The sequence below is a fragment of the Eleutherodactylus coqui genome, chromosome 7 (genome assembly GCF_035609145.1).
Source record: "Eleutherodactylus coqui strain aEleCoq1 chromosome 7, aEleCoq1.hap1, whole genome shotgun sequence".
NCBI lineage: Eukaryota > Metazoa > Chordata > Amphibia > Anura > Eleutherodactylidae > Eleutherodactylus > Eleutherodactylus coqui.
Genome location: NC_089843.1, coordinates 226,863,698 through 226,890,470, shown reverse-complemented (window position 1 = coordinate 226,890,470; position 26,773 = coordinate 226,863,698). Strand labels below are relative to the sequence as shown.

The following is a 26,773-nucleotide window of genomic DNA, read 5'->3' as shown; positions in this document are numbered from 1 at the left end:
AAAGATGTTCTCAAGCTGCTTTTATACCCTTGGTTTTGCACAGTAGAACACGGCACTGAAGATGCAGAGACTCAGTGGAAAATCAAAGATGTGCTCAATAAAGACATTTGACAGCTTGCTTTAGCAAGTATGCCTGAACAGGGACTTGAACCCTGGACCCTCAGATTAAAAGTCTGATGCTCTACCGACTGAGCTATCCAGGCTCTGAAAAATGCTCTTCTTAGCTCCTCTAAGCGTCTTAACATAAAATATGGAGGTAAAGAAACAAAGCTTTGGTGGAAAATCAATAATGTGCTCAAAATCTGCTAAACAGACATAGAAGGGTTGTTTCTGCAATAAGCAAAGATGTTCTCAAGCTGCTTCTATACCCTTGGTTTTGCACAGTAGAACACGGCACTGAAGATGCAGAGACTCAGTGGAAAATCAAAGATGTGCTCAATAAAGACATTTGACAGCTTGCTTTAGCAAGTACGCCTGAACAGGGACTTGAACCCTGATGCTCTACCGACTGAACTATCCAGGCTCTGAAAAATGCTCTTCTTAGCTCCTCTAAGCGTCTTAACATAAAATATGGAGGTAAAGAAACAAAGCTTTGGTGGAAAATCAAAAATGTGCTCAAAATCTGCTAAACAGACATAGAAGGGTTGTTTCTGCAATAAGCAAAGATGTTCTCAAGCTGCTTTTATACCCTTGGTTTTGCACAGTAGAACACGGCACTGAAGATGCAGAGACTCAGTGGAAAATCAAAGATGTGCTCAATAAAGACATTTGACAGCTTGCTTTAGCAAGTACGCCTGAACAGGGACTTGAACCCTGGATCCTCAGATTAAAAGTCTGATGCTCTACCGACTGAGCTATCCAGGCTCTGAAAAATGCTCTTCTTAGCTCCTCTAAGCGTCTTAACATAAAATATGGAGGTAAAGAAACAAAGCTTTGGTGGAAAATCAAAAATGTGCTCAAAATCTGCTAAACAGACATAGAAGGGTTGTTTCTGCAATAAGCAAAGATGTTCTCAAGCTGCTTCTATACCCTTGGTTTTGCACAGTAGAACACGGCACTGAAGATGCAGAGACTCAGTGGAAAATCAAAGATGTGCTCAATAAAGACATTTGACAGCTTGCTTTAGCAAGCATGCCTGAACAGGAACTTGAACCCTGGATCCTCAGATTAAAAGTCTGATGCTCTACCGACTGAGCTATCCAGGCTCTGAAAAATGCTCTTCTTAGCTCCTCTAAGTGTCTTAATATAAAATATGGAGGTAAAGAAACAAAGCTTTGGTGGAAAATCAAAAATGTGCTCAAAATCTGCTAAACAGACATAGAAGGGTTGTTTCTGCAATAAGCAAAGATGTTCTCAAGCTGCTTCTATATCCTTGGTTTTGCACAGTAGAACACGGCACTGAAGATGCAGAGACTCAGTGGAAAATCAAAGATGTGCTCAATAAAGACATTTGACAGCTTGCTTTAGCAAGTACGCCTGAACAGGAACTTGAACCCTGGACCCTCAGATTAAAAGTCTGATGCTCTACCGACTGAGCTATCCAGGCTCTGAAAAATGCTCTTCTTAGCTCCTCTAAGCGTCTTAACATAAAATATGGAGGTAAAGAAACAAAGCTTTGGTGGAAAATCAAAAATGTGCTCAAAATCTGCTAAACAGACATAGAAGGGTTGTTTCTGCAATAAGCAAAGATGTTCTCAAGCTGCTTTTATACCCTTGGTTTTGCACAGTAGAACACGGCACTGAAGATGCAGAGACTCAGTGGAAAATCAAAGATGTGCTCAATAAAGACATTTGACAGCTTGCTTTAGCAAGTACGCCTGAACAGGGACTTGAACCCTGGACCCTCAGATTAAAAGTCTGATGCTCTACCGACTGAGCTATCCAGGCTCTGAAAAATGCTCTTCTTAGCTCCTCTAAGCGTCTTAACATAAAATATGGAGGTAAAGAAACAAAGCTTTGGTGGAAAATCAACAATGTGCCCAAAATTTGCTAAACAGACATAGAAGGGTTGTTTCTGCAAAAAACAAAGATTTTCTCAAGCTGCTTCTATACCCTCAGTTTTGCACAGTAGAACACGACAATAAAGAAGCAAAGACTCAGTGGAAAATCAAAGATGTGCTCAATTAAGACATTTGACAGCTTGCTTTAGCAAGTACGCCTGAACAGGGACTTGAACCCTGATGCTCTACCGACTGAACTATCCAGGCTCTGAACAATGCTTTTCTTAGCTCCTCTAAGCGTCTTAACATAAAATATGGAGGTAAAGAAACAAAGCTTTGGTGGAAAATCAAAAATGTGCTCAAAATCTGCTAAACAGACATAGAAGGGTTGTTTCTGCAATAAGCAAAGATGTTCTCAAGCTGCTTTTATACCCTTGGTTTTGCACAGTAGAACACGGCACTGAAGATGCAGAGACTCAGTGGAAAATCAAAGATGTGCTCAATAAAGACATTTGACAGCTTGCTTTAACAAGTATGCCTGAACAGGGACTTGAACCCTGGACCCTCAGAATAAAAGTCTGATGCTCTACCGACTGAGCTATCCAGGCTCTGAAAAATGCTCTTCTTAGCTCCTCTAAGCGTCTTAACATAAAATATGGAGGTAAAGAAACAAAGCTTTGGTGGAAAATCAATAATGTGCTCAAAATCTGCTAAACAGACATAGAAGGGTTGTTTCTGCAATAAGCAAAGATGTTCTCAAGCTGCTTCTATACCCTTGGTTTTGCACAGTAGAACACGGCACTGAAGATGCAGAGACTCAGTGGAAAATCAAAGATGTGCTCAATAAAGACATTTGACAGCTTGCTTTAGCAAGTACGCCTGAACAGGGACTTGAACCCTGATGCTCTACCGACTGAACTATCCAGGCTCTGAAAAATGCTCTTCTTAGCTCCTCTAAGCGTCTTAACATAAAATATGGAGGTAAAGAAACAAAGCTTTGGTGGAAAATCAATAATGTGCTCAAAATCTGCTAAACAGACATAGAAGGGTTGTTTCTGCAATAAGCAAAGATGTTCTCAAGCTGCTTCTACACCCTTGGTTTTGCACAGTAGAACACGGCACTGAAGATGCAGAGACTCAGTGGAAAATCAAAGATGTGCTCAATAAAGACATTTGACAGCTTGCTTTAGCAAGCACGCCTGAACAGGAACTTGAACCCTGGATCCTCAAATTAAAAGTCTGATGCTCTACCGACTGAGCTATCCAGGCTCTGAAAAATGCTCTTCTTAGCTCCTCTAAGTGTCTTAATATAAAATATGGAGGTAAAGAAACAAAGCTTTGGTGGAAAATCAAAAATGTGCTCAAAATCTGCTAAACAGACATAGAAGGGTTGTTTCTGCAATAAGCAAAGATGTTCTCAAGCTGCTTCTATATCCTTGGTTTTGCACAGTAGAACACGGCACTGAAGATGCAGAGACTCAGTGGAAAATCAAAGATGTGCTCAATAAAGACATTTGACAGCTTGCTTTAGCAAGTACGCCTGAACAGGGACTTGAACCCTGGACCCTCAGATTAAAAGTCTGATACTCTACCGACTGAGCTATCCAGGCTCTGAAAAATGCTCTTCTTAGCTCCTCTAAGCGTCTTAACATAAAATATGGAGGTAAAGAAACAAAGCTTTGGTGGAAAATCAACAATGTGCTCAAAATCTGCTAAACAGACATAGAAGGGTTGTTTCTGCAATAAGCAAAGATGTTCTCAAGCTGCTTCTATACCCTTGGTTTTGCACAGTAGAACACGGCACTGAAGATGCAGAGACTCAGTGGAAAATCAAAGATGTGCTCAATAAAGACATTTGACAGCTTGCTTTAGCAAGTACGCCTGAACAGGGACTTGAACCCTGATGCTCTACCGACTGAACTATCCAGGCTCTGAAAAATGCTCTTCTTAGCTCCTCTAAGCGTCTTAACATAAAATATGGAGGTAAAGAAACAAAGCTTTGGTGGAAAATCAATAATGTGCTCAAAATCTGCTAAACAGACATAGAAGGGTTGTTTCTGCAATAAGCAAAGATGTTCTCAAGCTGCTTCTACACCCTTGGTTTTGCACAGTAGAACACGGCACTGAAGATGCAGAGACTCAGTGGAAAATCAAAGATGTGCTCAATAAAGACATTTGACAGCTTGCTTTAGCAAGCACGCCTGAACAGGAACTTGAACCCTGGATCCTCAAATTAAAAGTCTGATGCTCTACCGACTGAGCTATCCAGGCTCTGAAAAATGCTCTTCTTAGCTCCTCTAAGTGTCTTAATATAAAATATGGAGGTAAAGAAACAAAGCTTTGGTGGAAAATCAAAAATGTGCTCAAAATCTGCTAAACAGACATAGAAGGGTTGTTTCTGCAATAAGCAAAGATGTTCTCAAGCTGCTTCTATATCCTTGGTTTTGCACAGTAGAACACGGCACTGAAGATGCAGAGACTCAGTGGAAAATCAAAGATGTGCTCAATAAAGACATTTGACAGCTTGCTTTAGCAAGTACGCCTGAACAGGGACTTGAACCCTGGACCCTCAGATTAAAAGTCTGATGCTCTACCGACTGAGCTATCCAGGCTCTGAAAAATGCTCTTCTTAGCTCCTCTAAGCGTCTTAACATAAAATATGGAGGTAAAGAAACAAAGCTTTGGTGGAAAATCAAAAATGTGCTCAAAATCTGCTAAACAGACATAGAAGGGTTGTTTCTGCAATAAGCAAAGATGTTCTCAAGCTGCTTTTATACCCTTGGTTTTGCACAGTAGAACACGGCACTGAAGATGCAGAGACTCAGTGGAAAATCAAAGATGTGCTCAATAAAGACATTTGACAGCTTGCTTTAGCAAGTACGCTTGAACAGGGACTTGAACCCTGGACCCTCAGATTAAAAGTCTGATGCTCTACCGACTGAGCTATCCAGGCTCTGAAAAATGCTCTTCTTAGCTCCTCTAAGCGTCTTAACATAAAATATGGAGGTAAAGAAACAAAGCTTTGGTGGAAAATCAAAAATGTGCTCAAAATCTGCTAAACAGACATAGAAGGGTTGTTTCTGCAATAAGCAAAGATGTTCTCAAGCTGCTTCTATACCCTTGGTTTTGCACAGTAGAACACGGCACTGAAGATGCAGAGACTCAGTGGAAAATCAAAGATGTGCTCAATAAAGACATTTGACAGCTTGCTTTAGCAAGTACGCCTGAACAGGGACTTGAACCCTGGACCCTCAGATTAAAAGTCTGATGCTCTACCGACTGAGCTATCCAGGCTCTGAAAAATGCTCTTCTTAGCTCCTCTAAGTGTCTCAACATAAAATATGGAGGTAAAGAAACAAAGCTTTGGTGGAAAATCAACAATGTGCCCAAAATTTGCTAAACAGACATAGAAGGGTTGTTTCTGCAAAAAACAAAGATTTTCTCAAGCTGCTTCTATACCCTCAGTTTTGCACAGTAGAACACGACAATAAAGAAGCAAAGACTCAGTGGAAAATCAAAGATGTGCTCAATTAAGACATTTGACAGCTTGCTTTAGCAAGTACGCCTGAACAGGGACTTGAACCCTGATGCTCTACCGACTGAACTATCCAGGCTCTGAAAAATGCTCTTCTTAGCTCCTCTAAGCGTCTTAACATAAAATATGGAGGTAAAGAAACAAAGCTTTGGTGGAAAATCAAAAATGTGCTCAAAATCTGCTAAACAGACATAGAAGGGTTGTTTCTGCAATAAGCAAAGATGTTCTCAAGCTGCTTTTATACCCTTGGTTTTGCACAGTAGAACACGGCACTGAAGATGCAGAGACTCAGTGGAAAATCAAAGATGTGCTCAATAAAGACATTTGACAGCTTGCTTTAGCAAGTACGCCTGAACAGGGACTTGAACCCTGGACCCTCAGATTAAAAGTCTGATGCTCTACCGACTGAGCTATCCAGGCTCTGAAAAATGCTCTTCTTAGCTCCTCTAAGCGTCTTAACATAAAATATGGAGGTAAAGAAACAAAGCTTTGGTGGAAAATCAAAAATGTGCTCAAAATCTGCTAAACAGACATAGAAGGGTTGTTTCTGCAATAAGCAAAGATGTTCTCAAGCTGCTTCTATACCCTTGGTTTTGCACAGTAGAACACGGCACTGAAGATGCAGAGACTCAGTGGAAAATCAAAGATGTGCTCAATAAAGACATTTGACAGCTTGCTTTAGCAAGTACGCCTGAACAGGGACTTGAACCCTGGACCCTCAGATTAAAAGTCTGATGCTCTACCGACTGAGCTATCCAGGCTCTGAAAAATGCTCTTCTTAGCTCCTCTAAGCGTCTTAACATAAAATATGGAGGTAAAGAAACAAAGCTTTGGTGGAAAATCAACAATGTGCCCAAAATTTGCTAAACAGACATAGAAGGGTTGTTTCTGCAAAAAACAAAGATTTTCTCAAGCTGCTTCTACACCCTCAGTTTTGCACAGTAGAACACGACAATAAAGAAGCAAAGACTCAGTGGAAAATCAAAGATGTGCTCAATTAAGACATTTGACAGCTTGCTTTAGCAAGTACGCCTGAACAGGGACTTGAACCCTGATGCTCTACCGACTGAACTATCCAGGCTCTGAAAAATGCTCTTCTTAGCTCCTCTAAGCGTCTTAACATAAAATATGGAGGTAAAGAAACAAAGCTTTGGTGGAAAATCAAAAATGTGCTCAAAATCTGCTAAACAGACATAGAAGGGTTGTTTCTGCAATAAGCAAAGATGTTCTCAAGCTGCTTTTATACCCTTGGTTTTGCACAGTAGAACACGGCACTGAAGATGCAGAGACTCAGTGGAAAATCAAAGATGTGCTCAATAAAGACATTTGACAGCTTGCTTTAGCAAGTACGCCTGAACAGGCACTTGAACCCTGGATCCTCAGATTAAAAGTCTGATGCTCTACCGACTGAGCTATCCAGGCTCTGAAAAATGCTCTTCTTAGCTCCTCTAAGCGTCTTAACATAAAATATGGAGGTAAAGAAACAAAGCTTTGGTGGAAAATCAAAAATGTGCTCAAAATCTGCTAAACAGACATAGAAGGGTTGTTTCTGCAATAAGCAAAGATGTTCTCAAGCTGCTTCTATACCCTTGGTTTTGCACAGTAGAACACGGCACTGAAGATGCAGAGACTCAGTGGAAAATCAAAGATGTGCTCAATAAAGACATTTGACAGCTTGCTTTAGCAAGCATGCCTGAACAGGAACTTGAACCCTGGATCCTCAGATTAAAAGTCTGATGCTCTACCGACTGAGCTATCCAGGCTCTGAAAAATGCTCTTCTTAGCTCCTCTAAGTGTCTTAATATAAAATATGGAGGTAAAGAAACAAAGCTTTGGTGGAAAATCAAAAATGTGCTCAAAATCTGCTAAACAGACATAGAAGGGTTGTTTCTGCAATAAGCAAAGATGTTCTCAAGCTGCTTCTATATCCTTGGTTTTGCACAGTAGAACACGGCACTGAAGATGCAGAGACTCAGTGGAAAATCAAAGATGTGCTCAATAAAGACATTTGACAGCTTTCTTTAGCAAGTACGCCTGAACAGGAACTTGAACCCTGGAGCCTCAGATTAAAAGTCTGATGCTCTACCGACTGAGCTATCCAGGCTCTGAAAAATGCTCTTCTTAGCTCCTCTAAGCGTCTTAACATAAAATATGGAGGTAAAGAAACAAAGCTTTGGTGGAAAATCAAAAATGTGCTCAAAATCTGCTAAACAGACATAGAAGGGTTGTTTCTGCAATAAGCAAAGATGTTCTCAAGCTGCTTTTATACCCTTGGTTTTGCACAGTAGAACACGGCACTGAAGATGCAGAGACTCAGTGGAAAATCAAAGATGTGCTCAATAAAGACATTTGACAGCTTGCTTTAGCAAGTACGCCTGAACAGGGACTTGAACCCTGGACCCTCAGATTAAAAGTCTGATGCTCTACCGACTGAGCTATCCAGGCTCTGAAAAATGCTCTTCTTAGCTCCTCTAAGCGTCTTAACATAAAATATGGAGGTAAAGAAACAAAGCTTTGGTGGAAAATCAAAAATGTGCTCAAAATCTGCTAAACAGACATAGAAGGGTTGTTTCTGCAATAAGCAAAGATGTTCTCAAGCTGCTTTTATACCCTTGGTTTTGCACAGTAGAACACGGCACTGAAGATGCAGAGACTCAGTGGAAAATCAAAGATGTGCTCAATAAAGACATTTGACAGCTTGCTTTAGCAAGTACGCCTGAACAGGGACTTGAACCCTGGACCCTCAGATTAAAAGTCTGATGCTCTACCGACTGAGCTATCCAGGCTCTGAAAAATGCTCTTCTTAGCTCCTCTAAGCGTCTTAACATAAAATATGGAGGTAAAGAAACAAAGCTTTGGTGGAAAATCAAAAATGTGCTCAAAATCTGCTAAACAGACATAGAAGGGTTGTTTCTGCAATAAGCAAAGATGTTCTCAAGCTGCTTCTATACCCTTGGTTTTGCACAGTAGAACACGGCACTGAAGATGCAGAGACTCAGTGGAAAATCAAAGATGTGCTCAATAAAGACATTTGACAGCTTGCTTTAGCAAGTATGCCTGAACAGGGACTTGAACCCTGGACCCTCAGATTAAAAGTCTGATGCTCTACCGACTGAGCTATCCAGGCTCTGAAAAATGCTCTTCTTAGCTCCTCTAAGCGTCTTAACATAAAATATGGAGGTAAAGAAACAAAGCTTTGGTGGAAAATCAACAATGTGCCCAAAATTTGCTAAACAGACATAGAAGGGTTGTTTCTGCAAAAAACAAAGATTTTCTCAAGCTGCTTCTACACCCTCAGTTTTGCACAGTAGAACACGACAATAAAGAAGCAAAGACTCAGTGGAAAATCAAAGATGTGCTCAATTAAGACATTTGACAGCTTGCTTTAGCAAGTACGCCTGAACAGGGACTTGAACCCTGATGCTCTACCGACTGAACTATCCAGGCTCTGAAAAATGCTCTTCTTAGCTCCTCTAAGCGTCTTAACATAAAATATGGAGGTAAAGAAACAAAGCTTTGGTGGAAAATCAAAAATGTGCTCAAAATCTGCTAAACAGACATAGAAGGGTTGTTTCTGCAATAAGCAAAGATGTTCTCAAGCTGCTTTTATACCCTTGGTTTTGCACAGTAGAACACGGCACTGAAGATGCAGAGACTCAGTGGAAAATCAAAGATGTGCTCAATAAAGACATTTGACAGCTTGCTTTAGCAAGTACGCCTGAACAGGGACTTGAACCCTGGATCCTCAGATTAAAAGTCTGATGCTCTACCGACTGAGCTATCCAGGCTCTGAAAAATGCTCTTCTTAGCTCCTCTAAGCGTCTTAACATAAAATATGGAGGTAAAGAAACAAAGCTTTGGTGGAAAATCAAAAATGTGCTCAAAATCTGCTAAACAGACATAGAAGGGTTGTTTCTGCAATAAGCAAAGATGTTCTCAAGCTGCTTCTATATCCTTGGTTTTGCACAGTAGAACACGGCACTGAAGATGCAGAGACTCAGTGGAAAATCAAAGATGTGCTCAATAAAGACATTTGACAGCTTGCTTTAGCAAGTACGCCTGAACAGGAACTTGAACCCTGGACCCTCAGATTAAAAGTCTGATGCTCTACCGACTGAGCTATCCAGGCTCTGAAAAATGCTCTTCTTAGCTCCTCTAAGCGTCTTAACATAAAATATGGAGGTAAAGAAACAAAGCTTTGGTGGAAAATCAAAAATGTGCTCAAAATCTGCTAAACAGACATAGAAGGGTTGTTTCTGCAATAAGCAAAGATGTTCTCAAGCTGCTTTTATACCCTTGGTTTTGCACAGTAGAACACGGCACTGAAGATGCAGAGACTCAGTGGAAAATCAAAGATGTGCTCAATAAAGACATTTGACAGCTTGCTTTAGCAAGTACGCCTGAACAGGGACTTGAACCCTGGACCCTCAGATTAAAAGTCTGATGCTCTACCGACTGAGCTATCCAGGCTCTGAAAAATGCTCTTCTTAGCTCCTCTAAGCGTCTTAACATAAAATATGGAGGTAAAGAAACAAAGCTTTGGTGGAAAATCAAAAATGTGCTCAAAATCTGCTAAACAGACATAGAAGGGTTGTTTCTGCAATAAGCAAAGATGTTCTCAAGCTGCTTCTATACCCTTGGTTTTGCACAGTAGAACACGGCACTGAAGATGCAGAGACTCAGTGGAAAATCAAAGATGTGCTCAATAAAGACATTTGACAGCTTGCTTTAGCAAGTACGCCTGAACAGGGACTTGAACCCTGGACCCTCAGATTAAAAGTCTGATGCTCTACCGACTGAGCTATCCAGGCTCTGAAAAATGCTCTTCTTAGCTCCTCTAAGCGTCTTAACATAAAATATGGAGGTAAAGAAACAAAGCTTTGGTGGAAAATCAACAATGTGCCCAAAATTTGCTAAACAGACATAGAAGGGTTGTTTCTGCAAAAAACAAAGATTTTCTCAAGCTGCTTCTATACCCTCAGTTTTGCACAGTAGAACACGACAATAAAGAAGCAAAGACTCAGTGGAAAATCAAAGATGTGCTCAATTAAGACATTTGACAGCTTGCTTGAGCAAGTACGCCTGAACAGGGACTTGAACCCTGATGCTCTACCGACTGAACTATCCAGGCTCTGAACAATGCTTTTCTTAGCTCCTCTAAGCGTCTTAACATAAAATATGGAGGTAAAGAAACAAAGCTTTGGTGGAAAATCAAAAATGTGCTCAAAATCTGCTAAACAGACATAGAAGGGTTGTTTCTGCAATAAGCAAAGATGTTCTCAAGCTGCTTTTATACCCTTGGTTTCGCACAGTAGAACACGGCACTGAAGATGCAGAGACTCAGTGGAAAATCAAAGATGTGCTCAATAAAGACATTTGACAGCTTGCTTTAACAAGTATGCCTGAACAGGGACTTGAACCCTGGACCCTCAGAATAAAAGTCTGATGCTCTACCGACTGAGCTATCCAGGCTCTGAAAAATGCTCTTCTTAGCTCCTCTAAGCGTCTTAACATAAAATATGGAGGTAAAGAAACAAAGCTTTGGTGGAAAATCAATAATGTGCTCAAAATCTGCTAAACAGACATAGAAGGGTTGTTTCTGCAATAAGCAAAGATGTTCTCAAGCTGCTTCTATACCCTTGGTTTTGCACAGTAGAACACGGCACTGAAGATGCAGAGACTCAGTGGAAAATCAAAGATGTGCTCAATAAAGACATTTGACAGCTTGCTTTAGCAAGTACGCCTGAACAGGGACTTGAACCCTGATGCTCTACCGACTGAACTATCCAGGCTCTGAAAAATGCTCTTCTTAGCTCCTCTAAGCGTCTTAACATAAAATATGGAGGTAAAGAAACAAAGCTTTGGTGGAAAATCAATAATGTGCTCAAAATCTGCTAAACAGACATAGAAGGGTTGTTTCTGCAATAAGCAAAGATGTTCTCAAGCTGCTTCTACACCCTTGGTTTTGCACAGTAGAACACGGCACTGAAGATGCAGAGACTCAGTGGAAAATCAAAGATGTGCTCAATAAAGACATTTGACAGCTTGCTTTAGCAAGCACGCCTGAACAGGAACTTGAACCCTGGATCCTCAAATTAAAAGTCTGATGCTCTACCGACTGAGCTATCCAGGCTCTGAAAAATGCTCTTCTTAGCTCCTCTAAGTGTCTTAATATAAAATATGGAGGTAAAGAAACAAAACTTTGGTGGAAAATCAAAAATGTGCTCAAAATCTGCTAAACAGACATAGAAGGGTTGTTTCTGCAATAAGCAAAGATGTTCTCAAGCTGCTTCTATATCCTTGGTTTTGCACAGTAGAACACGGCACTGAAGATGCAGAGACTCAGTGGAAAATCAAAGATGTGCTCAATAAAGACATTTGACAGCTTGCTTTAGCAAGTACGCCTGAACAGGGACTTGAACCCTGGACCCTCAGATTAAAAGTCTGATGCTCTACCGACTGAGCTATCCAGGCTCTGAAAAATGCTCTTCTTAGCTCCTCTAAGCGTCTTAACATAAAATATGGAGGTAAAGAAACAAAGCTTTGGTGGAAAATCAAAAATGTGCTCAAAATCTGCTAAACAGACATAGAAGGGTTGTTTCTGCAATAAGCAAAGATGTTCTCAAGCTGCTTTTATACCCTTGGTTTTGCACAGTAGAACACGGCACTGAAGATGCAGAGACTCAGTGGAAAATCAAAGATGTGCTCAATAAAGACATTTGACAGCTTGCTTTAGCAAGTACGCTTGAACAGGGACTTGAACCCTGGACGCTCAGATTAAAAGTCTGATGCTCTACCGACTGAGCTATCCAGGCTCTGAAAAATGCTCTTCTTAGCTCCTCTAAGCGTCTTAACATAAAATATGGAGGTAAAGAAACAAAGCTTTGGTGGAAAATCAAAAATGTGCTCAAAATCTGCTAAACAGACATAGAAGGGTTGTTTCTGCAATAAGCAAAGATGTTCTCAAGCTGCTTCTATACCCTTGGTTTTGCACAGTAGAACACGGCACTGAAGATGCAGAGACTCAGTGGAAAATCAAAGATGTGCTCAATAAAGACATTTGACAGCTTGCTTTAGCAAGCATGCCTGAACAGGAACTTGAACCCTGGATCCTCAGATTAAAAGTCTGATGCTCTACCGACTGAGCTATCCAGGCTCTGAAAAATGCTCTTCTTAGCTCCTCTAAGTGTCTTAATATAAAATATGGAGGTAAAGAAACAAAGCTTTGGTGGAAAATCAAAAATGTGCTCAAAATCTGCTAAACAGACATAGAAGGGTTGTTTCTGCAATAAGCAAAGATGTTCTCAAGCTGCTTCTATATCCTTGGTTTTGCACAGTAGAACACGGCACTGAAGATGCAGAGACTCAGTGGAAAATCAAAGATGTGCTCAATAAAGACATTTGACAGCTTGCTTTAGCAAGTACGCCTGAACAGGAACTTGAACCCTGGACCCTCAGATTAAAAGTCTGATGCTCTACCGACTGAGCTATCCAGGCTCTGCAAAATGCTCTTCTTAGCTCCTCTAAGCGTCTTAACATAAAATATGGAGGTAAAGAAACAAAGCTTTGGTGGAAAATCAAAAATGTGCTCAAAATCTGCTAAACAGACATAGAAGGGTTGTTTCTGCAATAAGCAAAGATGTTCTCAAGCTGCTTTTATACCCTTGGTTTTGCACAGTAGAACACGGCACTGAAGATGCAGAGACTCAGTGGAAAATCAAAGATGTGCTCAATAAAGACATTTGACAGCTTGCTTTAGCAAGTACGCCTGAACAGGGACTTGAACCCTGGACCCTCAGATTAAAAGTCTGATGCTCTACCGACTGAGCTATCCAGGCTCTGAAAAATGCTCTTCTTAGCTCCTCTAAGCGTCTTAACATAAAATATGGAGGTAAAGAAACAAAGCTTTGGTGGAAAATCAAAAATGTGCTCAAAATCTGCTAAACAGACATAGAAGGGTTGTTTCTGCAATAAGCAAAGATGTTCTCAAGCTGCTTCTATACCCTTGGTTTTGCACAGTAGAACACGACAATAAAGAAGCAAAGACTCAGTGGAAAATCAAAGATGTGCTCAATTAAGACATTTGACAGCTTGCTTGAGCAAGTACGCCTGAACAGGGACTTGAACCCTGATGCTCTACCGACTGAACTATCCAGGCTCTGAACAATGCTTTTCTTAGCTCCTCTAAGCGTCTTAACATAAAATATGGAGGTAAAGAAACAAAGCTTTGGTGGAAAATCAAAAATGTGCTCAAAATCTGCTAAACAGACATAGAAGGGTTGTTTCTGCAATAAGCAAAGATGTTCTCAAGCTGCTTTTATACCCTTGGTTTCGCACAGTAGAACACGGCACTGAAGATGCAGAGACTCAGTGGAAAATCAAAGATGTGCTCAATAAAGACATTTGACAGCTTGCTTTAACAAGTATGCCTGAACAGGGACTTGAACCCTGGACCCTCAGAATAAAAGTCTGATGCTCTACCGACTGAGCTATCCAGGCTCTGAAAAATGCTCTTCTTAGCTCCTCTAAGCGTCTTAACATAAAATATGGAGGTAAAGAAACAAAGCTTTGGTGGAAAATCAATAATGTGCTCAAAATCTGCTAAACAGACATAGAAGGGTTGTTTCTGCAATAAGCAAAGATGTTCTCAAGCTGCTTCTATACCCTTGGTTTTGCACAGTAGAACACGGCACTGAAGATGCAGAGACTCAGTGGAAAATCAAAGATGTGCTCAATAAAGACATTTGACAGCTTGCTTTAGCAAGTACGCCTGAACAGGGACTTGAACCCTGATGCTCTACCGACTGAACTATCCAGGCTCTGAAAAATGCTCTTCTTAGCTCCTCTAAGCGTCTTAACATAAAATATGGAGGTAAAGAAACAAAGCTTTGGTGGAAAATCAATAATGTGCTCAAAATCTGCTAAACAGACATAGAAGGGTTGTTTCTGCAATAAGCAAAGATGTTCTCAAGCTGCTTCTACACCCTTGGTTTTGCACAGTAGAACACGGCACTGAAGATGCAGAGACTCAGTGGAAAATCAAAGATGTGCTCAATAAAGACATTTGACAGCTTGCTTTAGCAAGCACGCCTGAACAGGAACTTGAACCCTGGATCCTCAAATTAAAAGTCTGATGCTCTACCGACTGAGCTATCCAGGCTCTGAAAAATGCTCTTCTTAGCTCCTCTAAGTGTCTTAATATAAAATATGGAGGTAAAGAAACAAAACTTTGGTGGAAAATCAAAAATGTGCTCAAAATCTGCTAAACAGACATAGAAGGGTTGTTTCTGCAATAAGCAAAGATGTTCTCAAGCTGCTTCTATATCCTTGGTTTTGCACAGTAGAACACGGCACTGAAGATGCAGAGACTCAGTGGAAAATCAAAGATGTGCTCAATAAAGACATTTGACAGCTTGCTTTAGCAAGTACGCCTGAACAGGGACTTGAACCCTGGACCCTCAGATTAAAAGTCTGATGCTCTACCGACTGAGCTATCCAGGCTCTGAAAAATGCTCTTCTTAGCTCCTCTAAGCGTCTTAACATAAAATATGGAGGTAAAGAAACAAAGCTTTGGTGGAAAATCAAAAATGTGCTCAAAATCTGCTAAACAGACATAGAAGGGTTGTTTCTGCAATAAGCAAAGATGTTCTCAAGCTGCTTTTATACCCTTGGTTTTGCACAGTAGAACACGGCACTGAAGATGCAGAGACTCAGTGGAAAATCAAAGATGTGCTCAATAAAGACATTTGACAGCTTGCTTTAGCAAGTACGCTTGAACAGGGACTTGAACCCTGGACCCTCAGATTAAAAGTCTGATGCTCTACCGACTGAGCTATCCAGGCTCTGAAAAATGCTCTTCTTAGCTCCTCTAAGCGTCTTAACATAAAATATGGAGGTAAAGAAACAAAGCTTTGGTGGAAAATCAAAAATGTGCTCAAAATCTGCTAAACAGACATAGAAGGGTTGTTTCTGCAATAAGCAAAGATGTTCTCAAGCTGCTTCTATACCCTTGGTTTTGCACAGTAGAACACGGCACTGAAGATGCAGAGACTCAGTGGAAAATCAAAGATGTGCTCAATAAAGACATTTGACAGCTTGCTTTAGCAAGTACGCCTGAACAGGGACTTGAACCCTGGACCCTCAGATTAAAAGTCTGATGCTCTACCGACTGAGCTATCCAGGCTCTGAAAAATGCTCTTCTTAGCTCCTCTAAGTGTCTCAACATAAAATATGGAGGTAAAGAAACAAAGCTTTGCTGGAAAATCAACAATGTGCCCAAAATTTGCTAAACAGACATAGAAGGGTTGTTTCTGCAAAAAACAAAGATTTTCTCAAGCTGCTTCTATACCCTCAGTTTTGCACAGTAGAACACGACAATAAAGAAGCAAAGACTCAGTGGAAAATCAAAGATGTGCTCAATTAAGACATTTGACAGCTTGCTTTAGCAAGTACGCCTGAACAGGGACTTGAACCCTGATGCTCTACCGACTGAACTATCCAGGCTCTGAAAAATGCTCTTCTTAGCTCCTCTAAGCGTCTTAACATAAAATATGGAGGTAAAGAAACAAAGCTTTGGTGGAAAATCAAAAATGTGCTCAAAATCTGCTAAACAGACATAGAAGGGTTGTTTCTGCAATAAGCAAAGATGTTCTCAAGCTGCTTTTATACCCTTGGTTTTGCACAGTAGAACACGGCACTGAAGATGCAGAGACTCAGTGGAAAATCAAAGATGTGCTCAATAAAGACATTTGACAGCTTGCTTTAGCAAGTACGCCTGAACAGGGACTTGAACCCTGGACCCTCAGATTAAAAGTCTGATGCTCTACCGACTGAGCTATCCAGGCTCTGAAAAATGCTCTTCTTAGCTCCTCTAAGCGTCTTAACATAAAATATGGAGGTAAAGAAACAAAGCTTTGGTGGAAAATCAAAAATGTGCTCAAAATCTGCTAAACAGACATAGAAGGGTTGTTTCTGCAATAAGCAAAGATGTTCTCAAGCTGCTTCTATACCCTTGGTTTTGCACAGTAGAACACGGCACTGAAGATGCAGAGACTCAGTGGAAAATCAAAGATGTGCTCAATAAAGACATTTGACAGCTTGCTTTAGCAAGTACGCCTGAACAGGGACTTGAACCCTGGACCCTCAGATTAAAAGTCTGATGCTCTACCGACTGAGCTATCCAGGCTCTGAAAAATGCTCTTCTTAGCTCCTCTAAGCGTCTTAACATAAAATATGGAGGTAAAGAAACAAAGCTTTGGTGGAAAATCAACAATGTGCCCAAAATTTGCTAAACAGACATAGAAGGGTTGTTTCTGCAAAAAACAAAGATTTTCTCAAGCTGCTTCTACACCCTCAGTTTTGCACAGTAGAACACGACAATAAAGAAGCAAAGACTCAGTGGAAAATCAAAGATGTGCTCAATTAAGACATTTGACAGCTTGCTTTAGCAAGTACGCCTGAACAGGGACTTGAACCCTGATGCTCTACCGACTGAACTATCCAGGCTCTGAAAAATGCTCTTCTTAGCTCCTCTAAGCGTCTTAACATAAAATATGGAGGTAAAGAAACAAAGCTTTGGTGGAAAATCAAAAATGTACTCAAAATCTGCTAAACAGACATAGAAGGGTTGTTTCTGCAATAAGCAAAGATGTTCTCAAGCTGCTTTTATACCCTTGGTTTTGCACAGTAGAACACGGCACTGAAGATGCAGAGACTCAGTGGAAAATCAAAGATGTGCTCAATAAAGACATTTGACAGCTTGCTTTAGCAAGTACGCCTGAATAGGGACTTGAACCCTGGACCCTCAGATTAAAAGTCTGATGCTCTACCGACTGAGCTATCCAGGCTCTGAAAAATGCTCTTCTTAGCTCCTCTAAGCGTCTTAACATAAAATATGGAGGTAAAGAAACAAAGCTTTGGTGGAAAATCAAAAATGTGCTCAAAATCTGCTAAACAGACATAGAAGGGTTGTTTCTGCAATAAGCAAAGATGTTCTCAAGCTGCTTCTATACCCTTGGTTTTGCACAGTAGAACACGGCACTGAAGATGCAGAGACTCAGTGGAAAATCAAAGATGTGCTCAATAAAGACATTTGACAGCTTGCTTTAGCAAATGCTATACCGACTGAGCTAAACAGACATAGAAGAGTTGTTTCTGCAAAAAACAAAGATTTTCTCAAGCTGCTTCTATACCCTCAGTTTTGCACAGTAGAACACGACAATAAAGAAGCAAAGACTCAGTGGAAAATCAAAGATGTGCTCAATAAAGACATTTGACAGCTTGCTTTAACAAGTACGCCTGAACAGGGACTTGAACCCTGGACCCTCAGATTAAAAGTCTGATGCTCTACCGACTGAGCTATCCAGGCTCTGAAAAATGCTCTTCTTAGCTCCTCTAAGCGTCTTAACATAAAATATGGAGGTAAAGAAACAAAGCTTTGGTGGAAAATCAAAAATGTGCTCAAAATTTGCTAAACAGACATAGAAGGGTTGTTTCTGCAAAAAACAAAGATTTTCTCAAGCTGCTTCTATACCCTCAGTTTTGCACAGTAGAACACGACAATAAAGAAGCAAAGACTCAGTGGAAAATCAAAGATGTGTTCAATAAAGACATTGGACAACTTGCTTTAGCTAGTACGCCTGAACAGGAACTTGAACCCTGGACCCTCAGATTAAAAGTCTGATGCTCTACTGACTGAGCTATCCAGCCTCTGAAAAATGCTCTTCTTAGCTCCTCTAAGCGTCGTAACATAAAATATGGAGGTAAAGAAACAAAGCTTTGGTGGAAAATCAAAAATGTGCTCAAAATCTGCTAAACAGACATAGAAGGGTTGTTTCTGCAATAAGCAAAGATGTTCTCAAGTTGCTTCTATACCCTTGGTTTTGCACAGTAGAACACGGCACTGAAGATGCAGAGACTCAGTGGAAAATCAAAGATGTGCTCAATAAAGACATTTGACAGCTTGCTTTAGCAAGTACGCCTGAATAGGGACTTGAACCCTGGACCCTCAGATTAAAAGTCTGATGCTCTACCGACTGAGCTATCCAGGCTCTGAAAAATGCTCTTCTTAGCTCCTCTAAGTGTCTTAACATAAAATATGGAGGTAAAGAAACAAAGCTTTGGTGGAAAATCAAAAATGTGCTCAAAATCTGCTAAACAGACATAGAAGGGTTGTTTCTGCAATAAGCAAAGATGTTCTCAAGCTGCTTCTATACCCTTGGTTTTGCACAGTAGAACACGGCACTGAAGATGCAGAGACTCAGTGGAAAATCAAAGATGTGCTCAATAAAGACATTTGACAGCTTGCTTTAGCAAATGCTATACCGACTGAGCTAAACAGACATAGAAGAGTTGTTTCTGCAAAAAACAAAGATTTTCTCAAGCTGCTTCTATACCCTCAGTTTTGCACAGTAGAACACGACAATAAAGAAGCAAAGACTCAGTGGAAAATCAAAGAGGTGCTCAATAAAGACATTTGACAGCTTGCTTTAGCAAGTACGCCTGAACAGGGACTTGAACCCTGGACCCTCAGATTAAAAGTCTGATGCTCTACCGACTGAGCTATCCAGGCTCTGAAAAATGCTCTTCTTAGCTCCTCTAAGTGTCTTAACATAAAATATGGAGGTAAAGAAACAAAGCTTTGGTGGAAAATCAACAATGTACCCAAAATTTGCTAAACAGACATAGAAGGGTTGTTTCTGCAAAAAACAAAGATTTTCTCAAGCTGCTTCTATACCCTCAGTTTTGCACAGTAGAACACGACAATAAAGAAGCAAAGACTCAGTGGAAAATCAAAGATGTGCTCAATAAAGACATTTGACAGCTTGCTTTAGTAAATGCTATACCGACTGAGCTAAACAGACATAGAAGAGTTGTTTCTGCAAAAAACAAAGATTTTCTCAAGCTGCTTCTATACCCTCAGTTTTGCACAGTAGAACACGACAATAAAGAAGCAAAGACTCAGTGGAAAATCAAAGATGTGCTCAATAAAGACATTTGACAGCTTGCTTTAGCAAGTATGCCTGAACAGGGACTTGAACCCTGGACCCTCAGATTAAAAGTCTGATGCTCTACCGACTGAGCTATCCAGGCTCTGAAAAATGCTCTTCTTAGCTCCTCTAAGTGTCTTAACATAAAATATGGAGGTAAAGAAACAAAGCTTTGGTGGAAAATCAACAATGTACCCAAAATTTGCTAAACAGACATAGAAGGGTTGTTTCTGCAAAAAACAAAGATTTTCTCAAGCTGCTTCTATACCCTCAGTTTTGCACAGTAGAACACGACAATAAAGAAGCAAAGACTCAGTGGAAAATCAAAGATGTGCTCAACAAAGACATTTGACAGCTTGCTTTAGCAAGTACGCCTGAACAGGGACTTGAACCCTGGACCCTCAGATTAAAAGTCTGATGGTCTACCGACTGAGCTATCCAGGCTCTGAAAAATGCTCTTCTTAGCTCCTCTAAGTGTCTTAACATAAAATATGGAGGTAAAGAAACAAAGCTTTGGTGGAAAATCAACAATGTACCCAAAATTTGCTAAACAGACATAGAAGGGTTGTTTCTGCAAAAAACAAAGATTTTCTCAAGCTGCTTCTATACCCTCAGTTTTGCACAGTAGAACACGACAATAAAGAAGCAAAGACTCAGTGGAAAATCAAAGATGTGCTCAACAAAGACATTTGACAGCTTGCTTTAGCAAGTACGCCTGAACAGGGACTTGAACCCTGGACCCTCAGATTAAAAGTCTGATGGTCTACCGACTGAGCTATCCAGGCTCTGAAAAATGCTCTTCTTAGCTCCTCTAAGCGTCTTAACATAAAATATGGAGGTAAAGAAACAAAGCTTTGGTGGAAAATCAAAAATGTACCCAAAATTTGCTAAACAGACATAGAAGGGTTGTTTCTGCAATAAGCAAAGATGTTCTCAAGCTGCTTCTATACCCTTGGTTTTGCACAGTAGAACACGACAATACAGAAGCAAAGACTCAGTGGAAAATCAAAGATGTGTTCAATAAAGACATTGGACAGCTTGCTTTAGCAAGTACGCCTGAACAGGAACTTGAACCCTGGACCCTCAGATTAAAAGTCTGATGCTCTACTGACTGAGCTATCCAGGCTCTGAAAAATCCTCTTCTTAGCTCCTCTAAGCGTCTTAACATAAAATATGGAGGTAAAGAAACAAAGCTTTGGTGGAAAATCAAAAATGTACCCAAAATTTGCTAAACAGACATAGAAGGGTTGTTTCTGCAAAAAACAAAGATTTTCTCAAGCTGCTTCTATACCCTCAGTTTTGCACAGTAGAACACGACAATAAAGAAGCAAAGACTCAGTGGAAAATCAAAGATGTGCTCAATAAAGACATTTGACAGCTTGCTTTAGCGAGTACACCTGAACAGGGACTTGAACCCTGGACCCTCAGATTAAAAGTCTGATGCTCTACTGACTGAGCTATCCAGGCTCTGAAAAATGCTCTTCTTAGCTCCTCTAAGCGTCTTAACATAAAATATGGAGGTAAAGAAACAAAGCTTTGGTGGAAAATCAAAAATGTGCTCAAAATCTGCTAAACAGACATAGAAGGGTTGTTTCTGCAAAAAACAAAGATTTTCTCAAGCTGCTTCTATACCCTCAGTTTTGCACAGTAGAACACGACAATAAAGAAGCAAAGACTCAGTGGAAAATCAAAGATGTGCTCAATAAAGACATTTGACAGCTTGCTTTAGCAAGTACGCCTGAACAGGGACTTGAACCCCTAGACCCTCAGACTAAAAGTCTGATGGTCTACCGACTGAGCTATCCAGGCTCTGAAAAATGCTCTTCTTAGCTCCTCTAAGCGTCTTAACATAAAATATGGAGGTAAAGAAACAAAGCTTTGGTGGAAAATCAAAAATGTACCCAAAATTTGCTAAACAGACATAGAAGGGTTGTTTCTGCAATAAGCAAAGATGTTCTCAAGCTGCTTCTATACCCTTGGTTTTGCACAGTAGAACACGACAATACAGAAGCAAAGACTCAGTGGAAAATCAAAGATGTGTTCAATAAAGACATTGGACAGCTTGCTTTAGCAAGTACGCCTGAACAGGAACTTGAACCCTGGACCCTCAGATTAAAAGTCTGATGCTCTACTGACTGAGCTATCCAGGCTCTGAAAAATGCTCTTCTTAGCTCCTCTAAGCGTCTTAACATAAAATATGGAGGTAAAGAAACAAAGCTTTGGTGGAAAATCAAAAATGTACCCAAAATTTGCTAAACAGACATAGAAGGGTTGTTTCTGCAAAAAACAAAGATTTTCTCAAGCTGCTTCTATATCCTCAGTTTTGCACAGTAGAACACGACAATAAAGAAGCAAAGACTCAGTGGAAAATCAAAGATGTGCTCAATAAAGACATTTGACAGCTTGCTTTAGCAAGTACGCCTGAACAGGGACTTGAACCCTGGACCCTCAGATTAAAAGTCTGATGGTCTACCGACTGAGCTATCCAGGCTCTGAAAAATGCTCTTCTTAGCTCCTCTAAGCGTCTTAACATAAAATATGGAGGTAAAGAAACAAAGCTTTGGTGGAAAATCAACAATGTACCCAAAATTTGCTAAACAGACATAGAAGGGTTGTTTCTGCAATAAGCAAAGATGTTCTCAAGCTGCTTCTATACCCTTGGTTTTGCACAGTAGAACACGACAATACAGAAGCAAAGACTCAGTGGAAAATCAAAGATGTGTTCAATAAAGACATTGGACAGCTTGCTTTAGCAAGTACGCCTGAACAGGAACTTGAACCCTGGACCCTCAGATTAAAAGTCTGATGCTCTACTGACTGAGCTATCCAGGCTCTGAAAAATGCTCTTCTTAGCTCCTCTAAGCGTCTTAACATAAAATATGGAGGTAAAGAAACAAAGCTTTGGTGGAAAATCAAAAATGTACCCAAAATTTGCTAAACAGACATAGAAGGGTTGTTTCTGCAAAAAACAAAGATTTTCTCAAGCTGCTTCTATACCCTCAGTTTTGCACAGTAGAACACGACAATAAAGAAGCAAAGACTCAGTGGAAAATCAAAGATGTGCTCAATAAAGACATTTGACAGCTTGCTTTAGCGAGTACACCTGAACAGGGACTTGAACCCTGGACCCTCAGATTAAAAGTCTGATGCTCTACTGACTGAGCTATCCAGGCTCTGAAAAATGCTCTTCTTAGCTCCTCTAAGCGTCTTAACATAAAATATGGAGGTAAAGAAACAAAGCTTTGGTGGAAAATCAAAAATGTGCTCAAAATCTGCTAAACAGACATAGAAGGGTTGTTTCTGCAAAAAACAAAGATTTTCTCAAGCTGCTTCTATACCCTCAGTTTTGCACAGTAGAACACGACAATAAAGAAGCAAAGACTCAGTGGAAAATCAAAGATGTGCTCAATAAAGACATTTGACAGCTTGCTTTAGCAAGTACGCCTGAACAGGGACTTGAACCCTGGACCCTCAGACTAAAAGTCTGATGGTCTACCGACTGAGCTATCCAGGCTCTGAAAAATGCTCTTCTTAGCTCCTCTAAGCGTCTTAACATAAAATATGGAGGTAAAGAAACAAAGCTTTGGTGGAAAATCAAAAATGTACCCAAAATTTGCTAAACAGACATAGAAGGGTTGTTTCTGCAATAAGCAAAGATGTTCTCAAGCTGCTTCTATACCCTTGGTTTTGCACAGTAGAACACGACAATACAGAAGCAAAGACTCAGTGGAAAATCAAAGATGTGTTCAATAAAGACATTGGACAGCTTGCTTTAGCAAGTACGCCTGAACAGGAACTTGGACCCTGTACCCTCAGATTAAAAGTCTGATGCTCTACTGACTGAGCTATCCAGGATCTGAAAAATGCTCTTCTTAGCTCCTCTAAGCGTCTTAACATAAAATATGGAGGTAAAGAAACAAAGCTTTGGTGGAAAATCAAAAATGTACCCAAAATTTGCTAAACAGACATAGAAGGGTTGTTTCTGCAAAAAACAAAGATTTTCTCAAGCTGCTTCTATACCCTCAGTTTTGCACAGTAGAACACGACAATAAAGAAGCAAAGACTCAGTGGAAAATCAAAGATGTGCTCAATAAAGACATTTGACAGCTTGCTTTAGCGAGTACACCTGAACAGGGACTTGAACCCTGGACCCTCAGATTAAAAGTCTGATGCTCTACTGACTGAGCTATCCAGGCTCTGAAAAATGCTCTTCTTAGCTCCTCTAAGCGTCTTAACATAAAATATGGAGGTAAAGAAACAAAGCTTTGGTGGAAAATCAAAAATGTGCTCAAAATTTGCTAAACAGACATAGAAGGGTTGTTTCTGCAATAAGCAAAGATGTTCTCAAGCTGCTTCTATACCCTTGGTTTTGCACAGTAGAACACGGCACTGAAGATGCAGAGACTCAGTGGAAAATCAAAGATGTGCTCAATAAAGACATTTGACAGCTTGCTTTAGCAAGTACGCCTGAACAGGGACTTGAACCCTGGACCCTCAGATTAAAAGTCTGATGCTCTACCGACTGAGCTATCCAGGCTCTGAAAAATGCTCTTCTTAGCTCCTCTAAGCATCTTAACATAAAATATGGAGGTAAAGAAACAAAGCTTTGGTGGAAAATCAAAAATGTGCTCAAAATCTGCTAAACAGACATAGAAGGGTTGTTTCTGCAAAAAACAAAGATGTTCTCAAGCTGCTTCTATACCCTCAGTTTTGCACAGTAGAGCACGGCACTGAAGTGCAGAGACTCAGTGGAAAATCAAAGATATGCTCAATAAAGACATTTGACAGCTTGCTTTAGCAAGCACGCCTGAACAGGGACTTGAACCCTGGACCCTCAGATTAAAAGTCTGATGCTCTACCGACTGAGCTATCCAGGCTCTGAAAAATGCTCTTCTTAGCTCCTCTAAGCGTCTTAACATAAAATATGGAGGTAAAGAAACAAAGCTTTGGTGGAAAATCAAAAATGTGCTCAAAATTTGCTAAACAGACATAGAAGGGTTGTTTCTGCAAAAAACAAAGATGTTCTCAAGCTGCTTCTATACCCTTGGTTTTGCACAGTAGAACACGACAATACAGAAGCAAAGACTCAGTGGAAAATCAAAGATGTGCTCAATAAAGACATTTGACAGCTTGCTTTAGCAAGTACGCCTGAACAGGAACTTGAACCCTGGACCCTCAGATTAAAAGTCTGATGCTCTACCGACTGAGCTATCCAGGCTCTGAAAAATGCTCTTCTTAGCTCCTCTAAGCGTCTTAACATAAAATATGGAGGTAAAGAAACAAAGCTTTGGTGGAAAATCAAAAATGTGCTCAAAATCTGCTAAACAGACATAGAAGGGTTGTTTCTGCAATAAGCAAAGATGTTCTCAAGCTGCTTCTATACCCTTGGTTTTGCACAGTAGAACACGGCACTGAAGATGCAGAGACTCAGTGGAAAATCAAAGATGTGCTCAATAAAGACATTTGACAGCTTGCTTTAGCAAATGCTATACCGACTGAGCTAAACAGACATAGAAGAGTTGTTTCTGCAAAAAACAAAGATTTTCTCAAGCTGCTTCTACACCCTCAGTTTTGCACAGTAGAACACGACAATAAAGAAGCAAAGACTCAGTGGAAAATCAAAGATGTGCTCAATAAAGACATTTGACAGCTTGCTTTAGCAAGTACGCCTGAACAGGGACTTGAACCCTGGACCCTCAGATTAAAAGTCTGATGCTCTACCGACTGAGCTATCCAGGCTCTCAAAAATGCTCTTCTTAGCTCCTCTAAGCGTCTTAACATAAAATATGGAGGTAAAGAAACAAAGCTTTGGTGGAAAATCAACAATGTACCCAAAATTTGCTAAACAGACATAGAAGGGTTGTTTCTGCAAAAAACAAAGATTTTCTCAAGCTGCTTCTACACCCTCAGTTTTGCACAGTAGAACACGACAATAAAGAAGCAAAGACTCAGTGGAAAATCAAAGATGTGCTCAATAAAGACATTGGACAGCTTGCTTTAGCAAGTACGCCTGAACAGGAACTTGAACCCTGGACCCTCAGATTAAAAGTCTGATGCTCTACTGACTGAGCTATCCAGGCTCTGAAAAATGCTCTTCTTAGCTCCTCTAAGCGTCTTAACATAAAATATGGAGGTAAAGAAACAAAGCTTTGGTGGAAAATCAAAAATGTGCTCAAAATTTGCTAAACAGACATAGAAGGGTTGTTTCTGCAATAAGCAAAGATGTTCTCAAGCTGCTTCTATACCCTTGGTTTTGCACAGTAGAACACGGCACTGAAGATGCAGAGACTCAGTGGAAAATCAAAGATGTGCTCAATAAAGACATTTGACAGCTTGCTTTAGCAAGTACGCCTGAACAGGGACTTGAACCCTGGACCCTCAGATTAAAAGTCTGATGCCCTACTGACTGAGCTATCCAGGCTCTGAAAAATGCTCTTCTTAGCTCCTCTAAGCATCTTAACATAAAATATGGAGGTAAAGAAACAAAGCTTTGGTGGAAAATCAAAAATGTGCTCAAAATTTGCTAAACAGACATAGAAGGGTTGTTTCTGCAATAAGCAAAGATGTTCTCAAGCTGCTTCTATACCCTTGGTTTTGCACAGTAGAACACGGCACTGAAGATGCAGAGACTCAGTGGAAAATCAAAGATGTGCTCAATAAAGACATTTGACAGCTTGCTTTAGCAAGTACGCCTGAACAGGGACTTGAACCCTGGACCCTCAGATTAAAAGTCTGATGGTCTACCGACTGAGCTATCCAGGCTCTGAAAAATGCTCTTCTTAGCTCCTCTAAGCGTCTTAACATAAAATATGGAGGTAAAGAAACAAAGCTTTGGTGGAAAATCAAAAATGTGCTCAAAATTTGCTAAACAGACATAGAAGGGTTGTTTCTGCAAAAAACAAAGATTTTCTCAAGCTGCTGCTATACCCTTGGTTTTGCACAGTAGAACACGGCAATACAGAAGCAAAGACTCAGTGGAAAATCAAAGATTTGCTCAATAAAGACATTTGACAGCTTGCTTTAGCAAGTATGCCTGAACAGGGACTTGAACCCTGGACCCTCAGATTAAAAGTCTGATGCTCTACCGACTGAGCTATCCAGGCTCTGAAAAATGCTCTTCTTAGCTCCTCTAAGCGTCTTAACATAAAATATGGAGGTAAAGAAACAAAGCTTTGGTGGAAAATCAACAATGTACCCAAAATTTGCTAAACAGACATAGAAGGGTTGTTTCTGCAAAAAACAAAGATTTTCTCAAGCTGCTTCTATACCCTCAGTTTTGCACAGTAGAACACGACAATAAAGAAGCAAAG

At 40.3% G+C, this 26,773-nt stretch overlaps 4 non-coding genes across 4 annotated transcripts; all 4 read right to left on the bottom strand.

The window, feature by feature from the left end:
- Nucleotides 1–130: 130 nt before the first annotated feature.
- Nucleotides 131–203, bottom strand: TRNAK-UUU (transfer RNA lysine (anticodon UUU)). The gene has a single exon. It is a non-coding gene; the product is annotated as a tRNA-Lys (tRNA).
- An 8,326-nt stretch (nt 204–8,529) lies between these two features.
- Nucleotides 8,530–8,602, bottom strand: TRNAK-UUU (transfer RNA lysine (anticodon UUU)). The gene has a single exon. It is a non-coding gene; the product is annotated as a tRNA-Lys (tRNA).
- A 10,891-nt stretch (nt 8,603–19,493) lies between these two features.
- TRNAK-UUU (transfer RNA lysine (anticodon UUU)) lies at nt 19,494–19,566 on the bottom strand. Its single transcript has one exon. It is a non-coding gene; the product is annotated as a tRNA-Lys (tRNA).
- A 6,927-nt stretch (nt 19,567–26,493) lies between these two features.
- Nucleotides 26,494–26,566, bottom strand: TRNAK-UUU (transfer RNA lysine (anticodon UUU)). Its single transcript has one exon. It is a non-coding gene; the product is annotated as a tRNA-Lys (tRNA).
- Between the last annotated feature and the right edge of the window lie 207 nt (nt 26,567–26,773).